Here is an 11,698-nt window from a genome sequence, read left to right as displayed (position 1 = left end):
ACATCCAGCCAACTTCACACAACTGTGGGAAGCATTGGAGTCAACATGGGCCAGCATCCCTGTGGAATGCTTTCGACACATTGTCGAGTCCATGCCCCAACCAATTGAGGCTGTTCTGAGGGCAAAAGGGTGTGTAACTCAATATTATAAAGGTGTTCCTAATGTTTTGTACACTCAGTATACATGCAGCTATATAGGCAGCATATCAAACACAAGCAAGACACAGACACGCAGTCTAATTAGTGATTTAATGTTATTTTTTCATCATCATTGCAAACATCGGCTAAGCAGGAGGTAGACAGGCAGTCAAAGTAGTAGTGTTCTTTTTCAGCAACTCTGGCTAGCAGATATATGGAAATATGAGGTAGAGACATAGGCTACATCATCATGGTTCAGAAGAGGGTGAGTAAAGAGGGAAAAGTAAAGGGAGGGGGAGTGTGGACAGCAGCTAAGTAGATGAAATGTGTGCGTAAAATAACACATGCGCAGAACGTGATCTGCATCCATAGGTTTCCAGAGGGGCGGGGAGGGGGTGAAAACTCTGTATTCGCAGCCAAGGCCTTTTAATAAACTAGACAACAACTGTAGTTGGACAATAGAACTAACAGGGCTGAGCTTGCTTTATGCAGGGTTGCATAGTGGCCTTTGCATCTGTAATTAAAAAGTTACTCACACATTATGTCATCACTATTGTGTTGATTGATTAGTTCCAGTCAATAATTTTGGATTGATAAGGTCTCAGTAGCCTAGCCACCCGAAGTCTGAATATGTACCAAATTTGATCACGTTCACATTTTCGCTTAAATAAATAGGCCTATTTTAGGCTACGAATACATAGCTTAAGCTATAAATACATGACGTTGCCGCTTCGTTTCCCCTGACCAGAGGGGATCAGAGCGCATTGGCTTCTTTAGGCTACCTGCCGCTGTTGTTGTTATCAACACAAGTTGATTCATGAGGAAAGTCAGTCTAAACAACAGTACTTTGTCCCTCTTTTCAACACTTTTGTGTCAATATTTTTTATTAAACCGAATCAAAAGTGTTGAGACAAATGCATGCTCCCCACACAATTTCCGGCGGCCCTGCTGTGCTAATCTCAACGTGGATAGATGGAAATCACCACATAATGCTACAAAAGAGGAAACATATCTTATATGTACAGTATGTTCTACTTTCTAAACATATCTTGACATTTTTGAATATTATCTCTAAACTTTTAGATAGTATCGATATTAGATTTTTTGGTGGCAGGAATGAGCTTCCATATGTTCTCCCTCTGCGATTAGGGGGGTGCAAAAAAGAACAGATGTCTATATCGGTCCACTAATACAGGACTACTTTTCTAAGATTGTTTTGTATATAAAAGTATGTGGACACCTGCTCGTCGAACACCTCATTCCAAAATCATGGCCATTAATATGGAGTTGGTCCCCCCTTTGCTGTTATAACAGCCTCCACTCTTCTGGGAAGGCTTTCCACTAGATGTTGGAACATTGCTGCGGGGACTTGCTTCCATTCAGTCACGAGCATTAGTGAGGTTGGGCACTGATGTTGGGCGAGTAGGCCTGGTTCGCAGTCGGCACTCCAATTCATACCAAAGGTGTTTGATGGGGTTGAGGTCAGGGCTCTGTGCAGGCCAGTCAAGTTCTTTCACACCGATCTCGACAAACCATTTCTGTATGGACCTCGCTTTGTGCACGGGGGCATTGTCACGCTGAAACAGAAAAGAGCCTTCCCCAAACTGTTGCCACAAAGGTGGAACAACAGAATCATCTAGAAATGTAATTGTATGCTGTAGCATTAATATTTCCCTTCATTGGAACTAAGGGGCCTAGCCCGAAACCATGAAAAACTGCCCCAGACCATTATTCCTCCTCTACCAAAATGTACAGTTGGCACTATGCATTCGGGCATGTAGCGTTCTCCTGGCATCCGGCAAACTCAGATTCCTCTGTCGAACTGCCAGATGGTGAAGCATGAGTCATCACTCCAGAGAACGCGTTTCCACTGCTCCAGAGTCCAATGGCGGCGAGTTGATCTTAAGCTTGTGTGCGGCTGCTCGGCCATGGAAACCCATTTCATGAAGCTCCCGACGAACAGTTCTTGTGTTGACATTGCTTCCAGAGGCAGTTTGGAACTCAGTAGTGAGTGTTTATGTTTTTCATTTAAAACATTGTATTTGCCTACAGCCTAATTAAACAATGGATCAACAGTATGCTGTTAAGGTCAGTAAAGGTAATAATGAAGGGAATTGTTTTATTTAGAAAAAAAAGCTAACCTGTAATTGGAAGCAAAACAGTTTTGTCATGAAATGGAATACATTGCAACTATTTCACTTTACTCATCTGAAAAGTTTTTATTTTCATTGGGTGTACATTTATTTTGAAGATGAGTTTTGTCTCCATCTCCCTTGACTGCTCTCGGTTCCCAGGGAGGGCTTTACTTCCATCCGCCTGTTTTGATTGGACGAAGATTTCTAAACCTAGTGTAACTATTCGCGCCGTTCTCTTGTGCTGTCTGGGTCTGGGAACATGCGACAGATGAGAAACTGCTTCCATCTGGTATCGCAGGGAAAGGGAAAAGGGGGGTGATTCTACTTAGGCGCCCTTGGCAAGACATCCTGCTTGCATTGCTACTAAGATCTTCGAGCTTCATTTCGTTTCTCTAGAAAGCTGGAGAGGACGTACGCTCCTAAACGGCTGCACCGGATTGATCGTTGGGGATGCTACGGTTTTATTCCTTCACTAATTCTCCTTTTCTCTTGATATCATACTCGCCCTAGGCGCCTAGTTCCACTGTCTTCTCAACCGGTCCACGGTATTCCTCTTATCCAGCGGAACGCACAGGAGGAGAGGCGCTTGGACCAGGAGTGATAACGCAAGGACGGGTCGTGTTGGATGTTCATAGCCATAAAGAAGGGGTCATAGTCTGGTGCTGCTAATGGGACAAGCAGTGGACTGACAACAGTGAGTCTGGTTTTACTCCAAGCAAGGTAAGGAATTTAGCCCATAGTTATTGTCCTATCCATTTATTTTAGTACAGTTGTGTTGTGCCATTTCTGGAGTCATTTGAACTGGAAAATGTGATAGTCCTGGGATTGGACCTAAATTGCTTTTCCGAATGATAACACCTACCCCTCAGAAGCGACATTCATAACTTCAATATGCAATCTGAGTGGACTGTGTCCATTGTATGTCCAACACTTTAAATGCAGTTAATTAGGGGTATAGGTGACTTATTTGGGGGGGTATTTTGATTCTCATCAGGACCGTAAACATAGCCTATATCAAATTATCTCATGTTGTTCACTTTTTCATATATCCTCCGTTTCTAATCGGAAGCTTGTGGGTCCAAATACACATTGACTATTCACTGCTAGTTTGACACACTGGTAGGCTATACTACATATTTGCGCCCATCAATCCATTTTCATGATTTAGTGACGAATAGCCTACGGGATAACTTTCGCTGCAAGTTTAGCGTATACTGGGATACATTTCCTTGCAATAGTTTGTAGTTAAATAGCTAATTGAACTGAATGGGATGGATAGCCATAAACTATGTATATTATATTTATTGTAATGCGGGACGATATTCCACTTTCTCTCCTGCCTGCATTCATAATACGGTTTTTGTTTTTCATAATTTATTATATCATATTTTAAAGTCAGTTTAATTTATTCAATTGTGTATTTTTTTGTATGTATTGCCATTTGATAGCAGTCGTTTGAATATTTAGTTTAGCCTACTCCTGAGTCACAGTTTTATAGTGATAACAGGTTGGTGTATCATTTACAACTGAATACAAACCGAATTGGGCTAAAAATATTTCTCCGTTATTGCGTCTCTAACCAAGGCTATATATGCCTAGTGTACATTTTTGTTGCATTGATCATCCACATTTTATTAGGCTAAATTACTCAGCAATTCATATTGGAAATGTGAATTCACAGGCATTTTAAAAAAAAATCAATAGGTTATATTCATAGGGAGAAGGTAGCATAAAGAAAACAGCATGCGTAGCTGGTCCATTGCGTCGACTGTATGTATTCACAGAACCCTCAGTATTCATGTCCACAGCTCAAGATTGCTGCTTTCAAGATTAAAATAATCTCCCCTTCCACCCGCTACTACTCTATACCCCCACCGCACTGTTGCTCAGCGAAATGTCTGCTCTGCTTCCCTTCATGTGCTCTTATGGGAACCATTCATATAATAATTTAATGTTCTCCTTATTGAACATGCTTTTACTGATATTATTGATCTGTGTTACGCCCTAATAAGGCATTGAAAAGAAAGAGTGCACATCATAGGGTTTATAATTTAACAAATTGTATTAAATGGTGATTTTACCCCACAACGTAATTTCCAATTCTTAATTTGTTAACTGATAATAATTAAAAATGAACGTGTAATAATGCTTGATGGTGAAATCTTTTGAGCAGCATAACCAGAAGTGAATGACTCACATCAGAGAAGGCTTAGCTCCAATCACAACTCAGAGGCATTGGTGTGTGACATGACTGCTGAAAATAGTTTAAATATACATATATCAACGAATCACATAGATTGTTTCATCCCTTATTCCATAGCATATTTCAATTTCACTCAAACGTCTTAAAATCAGTTTTGAACAAAAACAACAACAACAAAAAACATTTCAGAATCATAGTTAGCCTACCTGTTAACTGAACAATTATCTGAAAGATCAGTTTAGTGTCTGACTGACCAGACTTAAATAGTTGAATGACAAAACTGAATAGACCTCTAAAACTACAGTTACAGGCAACAGTCTTGAAAACCCCCAGAGGAAGAAAATACATGTATTCAAGGAATCAATAGAGGGTGCTGTTGTTCTGTGGACATCTGGCCCAGTTTGCTTACCTCGGCACTAGTCTCTGAGGGGCACTCAGAAAGATGGAGCGCCACCGCCGGTGTTGCCCATGGTCCCAGGGGACGGAGAATTCAATCTAACAGAGGCTCTGGCTAATGCTGTGGCACTTTGTCAGGATTAACATCTTTCTAGTCAGTGGCTTCTGTTACCTTCAGTGTCACATTACCACCTTGGAGTTCTGGGGAGGGGAGAAAAATGAGGCACCGGTTTCCTGCTCTGCTCCACGCTGTGCTATTCCAATTCCACATTACTGTGGGTCGATAACGGAAGAGACTCCATCATTTTCAACAAATAAATGCATTTGTTATTTTGACTGCCAGCTAGAGCTTTTCAAGGAGTTATTTTTCTACTTTGGGAAAAAAAGGAAAGACACAAAAGTGTGCCCTTTTTAAAATGTAGACTCTATGCACAGCCATCAGCCAAATAGAAATAAACATCTCTCAGTTTGCTGACCTTGAGCTGAAAAAATATCTGAATATTGCAAGATTTTGGCAGTAAAGCAAGAAGTTCTTGTTTGGCCATGTTTCCTTTAGTATGGATTCTAATCATAAGGTAGTCTACCAATGACTTGACATAACAATATGGCAGCTTTTAAACACACAGTACCTGGACAATTATTAGTGGATGTGACCTAGACCTTGGTCCTCCTGGGGGTGCATGGCAGCCTAATTAAGATATCAAGTTATCTGAATATGTGACACTTCTTCATAACCGTGCTTCCCTGTTACTGTTCAATAGTATGCTAATATGGGACGTCTGTGTCCCTCCATCAGCAGCTAGTAGGGTGACAGATTGGATTTAATCATTATCCTCATGTCGTGGGTCCTAGATTAGGGTACCCCACCATTTCACAATCCAAGACAGTATATACTCAGTGTCTACTGCATGGCTACTACTAGGCTTATTTTCATTCCCTGTGCGTTTCAGTTGTTTACATGTCATTCAGGTCATGTGACAGACATTAAGGTTAGGCTAGGTGGCTTTTAGGCAGTCCCATGATATGCCCACGCCATCTATCTCACAAGCAATGGGACATGAAAGGAAGCTATTACAGCGTTGCTGGTTGAACATTAGCCTTAGACTTTTTTATTTGGATTTCATGTAATGGACATACACAAAATAGTCCAAATTGGTGAAGTGAAATGAAAAAAATCACTTGTTTCAAAAAATTCGAAAAAAGAAATAACGGAAAAGTGGTGCGTGCATATGTATTTACCCCCTTTGCTATGAAGCCCCTAAATAAGAGCTGGTGCAACCAATTACCTTCAGAAGTCACATAATTAGTTAAATAAAGTCCACCTGTGTGCAATCTAAGTGTCACATGATCTCAATATATATACACCTGTTCTGAAAGGCCCCAGAGTCTGCAACACCGCTAAGCAAGGGGCACCACCAAGCAAGCAGCACCATGAAGACCAAGGAGACCTTGGTCTCTCCAAACAGGTCAGGGACAAAGTTCTGTAGAAGTACAGATCAGGGTTGGGTTCTAAAGAAATATCAGAAACTTTGAACATCCCACGGAGCACCATTAAATCCATTATTAAGAAAGTGAAAGAAAATGGCACCACAACAAACCTGCCAAGAGAGGGCCACCCACCAAAACTCAGGGACCAGGCAAGGAGGGCATTAATCAGAGAGGCAAAAAAGAGACCAAAGATAACCCTGAAGGAGCTGCAAAGCTCCACAGCGGAGATTGGAGTATCTGTCCATAGGACCACTTTAAGCTGTACACTCCACAGAGCTGGGCTTTACGGAAGAGTGGCCAGAAAAAAAGCCATTGATTACAGAAAAAAATAAGCAAACACATTTGGTGTTCGCCAAAAAGGCATGTGGGAGACTCCCCAAATATATGGAAGAAGGTACTCTAGTCAGATGAGAATAAAATTGAGCTTTTTGGCCATCAAGGAAAACGCTATGTCTGGCGCAAACCCAACACCTCTCATCACCCCGAGAACACCATCCCCACAGCAGGATGTTTTTCATCGGCAGGGACTGTGAAACTGGTCAGAATTGAAGGAATGATGGATGGCGCTAAATACAGGGAAATTCTTGAGGGAAACCTGTTTCAGTCTTCCAGAGATTTGAGACTGGGATGGAGGTTCACCTTCCAGCAGGACAATGACCCTAAGCATACTGCTAAAGCAACACTTGAGTGGTTTAAGGGGAAACATTTAAATGTCTTGGAATGGCCTAGTCAAAGCCCAGACCTCAATCCAATTGAGAATCTGTGGTATGACTTAAAGATTGCTGTACACAAGCGGAACCCATCCAACTTGAAGGAGCTGGAGCAGTTTTGCCTTGAAGAATGGGCAAAAATCCCAGTGGCTAGATGTGCCAAGCTTATAGAGACATACCCCAAGAGACCTGCAGCTGTAATTGCTGCAAAAGGTGGCTCTACAAAGTATTGACTTTGTGGGGGTGAATAGTTATGTACGCTTAAGTTCTCTGTTTTTTTGTCTTATTTCTTGTTTGTTTCACAAGAAAAAATATTTTGCATCTTCAAAGTGGTAGGCATGTTGTGTAAATTAATTGATTCAAACCCCCCAAAAAATCAATTTTAATTCCAGGTTGTAAGGCAACTGTGATGCGTGTGATAGAAGGAGTCAGGCGCAGGAGAGTAATACGCATCCAAAGAGTTTATTCCGTCGATAAACAGTTGCGCAAGCATGTGACAACAAAACTCAGGCACAGGGGAAATATCTACCCTGGCAACAACAAGGTAAGGGTAGCTCAACCGAGCTACACACAGCTCACTACAAACAATAACCCACACAGACAAGGAATCAGAGGGAACACTTATACAATGACTAATTGGGGATAAGAACCAGGTGTGTGTGATAAATTAGGCAAGACAAGTGGAGTGATGATAAATGGATCGGCAGCAGTTGGTAAGCCGATGACGACGAACGCCGAATCCTGCCCGAACAAGGAGGGGAGGCAGTACCCCCACCCCTTAACACGCGGCTCCAGCAGCGCGCCAACCCCGGCCTCGAGGACGGCCAGGAGGACACGGAGCAGGGCGAGCCGGATGGCGACGGTGGAAATCCCGTAACATGGAGGGATCGAGGATATCCCTCACCGGGACCCAGCACCGTTCCTCCGGACCGTACCCCTCCCACTCCACGAGGTACTGAAGGCCCCCCCACCCAGGATGGAACGGACCGAGTACGCCGGGGCCCCCTTGATGTCCAGAGGAGTTGGAGGGACCTCTCGCACCTCAGACTCCTGGAGCGGACCAGCTACCACCGGCCTGAGGAGAGACACGTGAAACGAGGGGTTAATACAGTAATCAGGGGGAAGTAATAACCTATATGTGACCTTGTTGACTCTCCTCAGGACTTTGAACGGCCCCACAAACCGCGGGCTCAGCTTCCGGCAGGGCAGGCGGAGGGGCAGATTCCGGGTCGAGAGCCAGACCCGATCCCCCGGTACAAAGACGGGGGCCTCACTGCGGTGGCGATCAGCATTGGCCTTCTGACGACGCACGGCGCGTTGGAGGTGAACGTGGGCAGCATCCCACGTCTCCTCCGTGCGCCGAAACCAGTCATCCAACGCAGGAGCCTCGGTCTGGCTCTGGTGCCACGGTGCCAGAACCGGTTGGTAACCTAGAACACACTGGAAAGGCGTTAGGTAAGTGGAGTGGCAGAGAGAGTTCTGGGCATATTCTGCTCATGGCAAGAACACCGACCACTCCCCCGGCCGGTGCTGGCAGTAGGACCGCAGGAACCTACCCACATCCTGATTTACCCGTTCCACCTGGCCATTACTCTCGAGGTGGAACCCAGAGGTCAGGCTGACCGAGACCCCCAGACGTTCCATGAACGCCTTCCAGACCTTGGACGTGAACTGGGGACCTCGGTCAGACACTATATCCTCTGGTACCCCGTATTGCCAGAAGACGTGAGTAAACAGGGCCTCCGCAGTCTGCAGGGCCGTGGGGAGACCGGGCAGAGGAAGGAGGCGGCAGGGCTTTAAGAAGCGGTCCACAACAACCAGGATGGTGGTGTTACCTTGGGAGAGGGGAAGATCAGTCAGAAAATCAATGCTAAGGTGAGACCATGGTCGTTGTGGAACTAGTAATGGTTGTAGCTTACCCGCTGGGAGGTGCCTAGGTGCCTTACTCTGGGCGCACACCGAGCAGGAGGAGACGTACACCCTCACGTCCTTAGCCAATAGGCCACCAGTACTTTCCGCTCAGGCAGCGCACTGTATGACCGATACCTGGGTGACCAGAGGAGGGTGACGTGTGTGCCCAGAAGATCAGACGATCACGGATAAGAGCAGGCACGTACTGCAGCCCAGCTGGACACTGTGGTGGAGATGGATCTGTGCGTAATGCCTGCTCTATATCCGCGTCCATCGCCCATACTACCGGCGCCACAATGCGGGAGGCCAGGAGTATGGGGGTGTTGTCTCTGGGCCTCTCCTCTATGTCATACAGCCGGGACAGTGCGTCTGCCTTCACATTCTTCCTACCCGGAATGTATGACAATGTAAAATCAAACCGGGTGAAGAATAGGGCCCACCTGGCCTGGCGAGGATTCAGTCCCCTCCCTGCCGGATGTACTCCAGGTTACGGTGGTCCGTCCAGACGACGAAAGGGTGTTTCGCCCCTTCGAGCCAATGCCTCCACACGGTCAAAGCTCGGACAACAGCCTACAGCTCCCGATCACCAACGTCGTAGTTCTGCTCCGCCGGGCTGAGCTTCTTCGAGAAGAAGGCACAGAGGCAGAGCTTGGGTGGCGTGCCCGAGCATTGGGATAGGACAGCGCCCATCCCTACCTCGGACGCATCCACCTCCACTACAAACGATAGTGATGGATCGGGGTGGGCTAGTACCGGAGCTGAGGTGAACAGACCCCGCAGTCTCCTCAAGGCCAGAACCGCCTCAGCAGACCAGCGGAGCCGGGACGGCCCACCCTTCCACAGGGATGTGATGGGAGCTGCGACCTTGCCAAAGCTCCGGATAAACCTTCGATAGTAGTTGGCAAAGCCAAGGAATCGCTGCACCTCCTTAACCGTGGTTGGAGTCGGCCAATTACTCACAGCTGAAATGCGATCTCCCTCCATCTCCTCCCCTGAGGTGATATGCGGTATCCAAGGAAGGAGATGGACTGCTGAAAAAACATACACTTCTCTGTCTTAGCATAAAGGTCATTCTCCAACAGTCGGGCCAGCACCTTGCGAACCAGGGACACAAGCACAGTGCGAGTAGCGGAATACACCAGGATATCATTGATGTAGACCACTACACCGCGACCAAGCATGTCCCAAAACACCTCGTTCACAAAGGACTGGAAAACTGAGGTAGCATTCATCAAACCTTAGGGCATCACCAGGTATTCATAATGCCCCATGGTTGTGCTGAATGCTGTCTTCCACTCATCTCCCTCTCGGATACGCACCAGGTTGTACGCACTCCTGAGATCCAATTTGGTGAAGAAGCGCGCCCCATGCATCGATTCAACCACTGAAGGAATGAGGGGGAGAGGATAACTAAATCTGATTGTCTCCCTGTTCAGTGGTCGATAATCAATGCACGGGCGCAGACCTCCGTCCTTCTTCTTCACAAAGAAGAAACTCGTGGAGGCGGGTGAAGTGGAGGGACGTATATACCCCTGACGCAGGGACTCGGTGACATATGTCTCCATAGCCACCATTCCCGCCTGTGACAGGGGGTATATATGATTCCTGGAAGGTACAGCGTCTACCCTGAGGTTTATCGCGCAATCCCCCACCCGGTGAGGTGGTAACTTAGTCGCCTGCATTGTAGAGAACGCTTGCGCCAGATCACGGTATTCGGGGGGAATGCGCATGGTGGAGGTACTATCTGGATTTTCCACCGTGGTTGCACCAACAGAAACATCTAGACACCTACCCTGACACTCACGCGACCACCCCGTGAGAGCCCTCTGCGGCCATGAGAAGGTGGGGTTGTGGAGTGCTAACCAAAGGATACCTAATACCACAGGGAAAGCAGGAGATTCAATAATTGAAAAAATCACCTGCTCAAAATGATTCTCCTGAGAGATCATGTTGACTGGTATAGTGACTTCCGTAACAAATCCGGACCCTAATGGTCGACTGTTGAGTGCTCTGAGGGGACGTGGAATGGAGAGGGGAAACAATGAAATGCCTTGACGGCGTGCGAATGCCCTATACATAAATTTCCCAGCTGCACCTGAATCAACTAGAGCCTTACATTGGGGAACTACCGTGTGATCGGGAATGTGGATAGGTAGGGTACAGTGCGCAACAGAGGGCTCTGAACAAGTATGGGTGTTCGATACATGGGGTGATGCGTGAGTGCCCTGCCTGCCGCCTCCAGGCCCAAAAGAACGTTGACTACGACGTGTGGTGGATTGTCCCTTCGTGCCACCAGAGTGGCACTGTCGCTGTCCTCCTCCGCTCTCTCGACCCTCGGGCGGGTGGTCGAATACCGCCCGAAAGAGGCGAGCGAACTCCCTGTAGTCCTCCAATGCGGCTCCTCCTTCATTCCACACTGCGTTGGCCCACTCCAGGGCTTTCCCACAGATGCAGGAAACGAGGACGGACACCTTCTTCCGCTCCGATGGTGCCGGCCTGATGCTGGTGAAGTAAAGCTCCAATTGGAGGAGGAATCCCTGGCACAGCACCGCTGTCCCCTCAAACGCCCGTGGTCGGGATATCTGGAGCCCTCCTGGTGCTGGGGTGTAGGTGGCTGGATCCGGTTGGCCAGCTGGTCTCGACAGATCGGGTCTGCTCCTCTCCAGGCATTGGACTACCTGAAGAACCCAATCCATCGCTTCCCCCAAGCTGGCCAGC

At 46.8% G+C, this 11,698-nt stretch overlaps 1 protein-coding gene across 1 annotated transcript in view; it reads left to right on the top strand.

Moving 5' to 3' along the window:
• Positions 1 to 2,534: 2,534 nt before the first annotated feature.
• Positions 2,535 to 11,698, top strand: part of LOC121548330 (cadherin-11) — a 74,914-nt gene continuing 65,750 nt past the window's right edge. The window contains exon 1 of the mRNA XM_041859765.2: positions 2,535 to 2,992. The gene's annotated coding sequence lies outside the window, so the exon portion shown is untranslated. The remainder of the gene's footprint in view (positions 2,993 to 11,698) is intronic.

Source organism: Coregonus clupeaformis, chromosome 32, assembly GCF_020615455.1.
Source record: "Coregonus clupeaformis isolate EN_2021a chromosome 32, ASM2061545v1, whole genome shotgun sequence".
NCBI lineage: Eukaryota > Metazoa > Chordata > Actinopteri > Salmoniformes > Salmonidae > Coregonus > Coregonus clupeaformis.
This window is presented reverse-complemented; position numbering and strand designations above follow the sequence as displayed.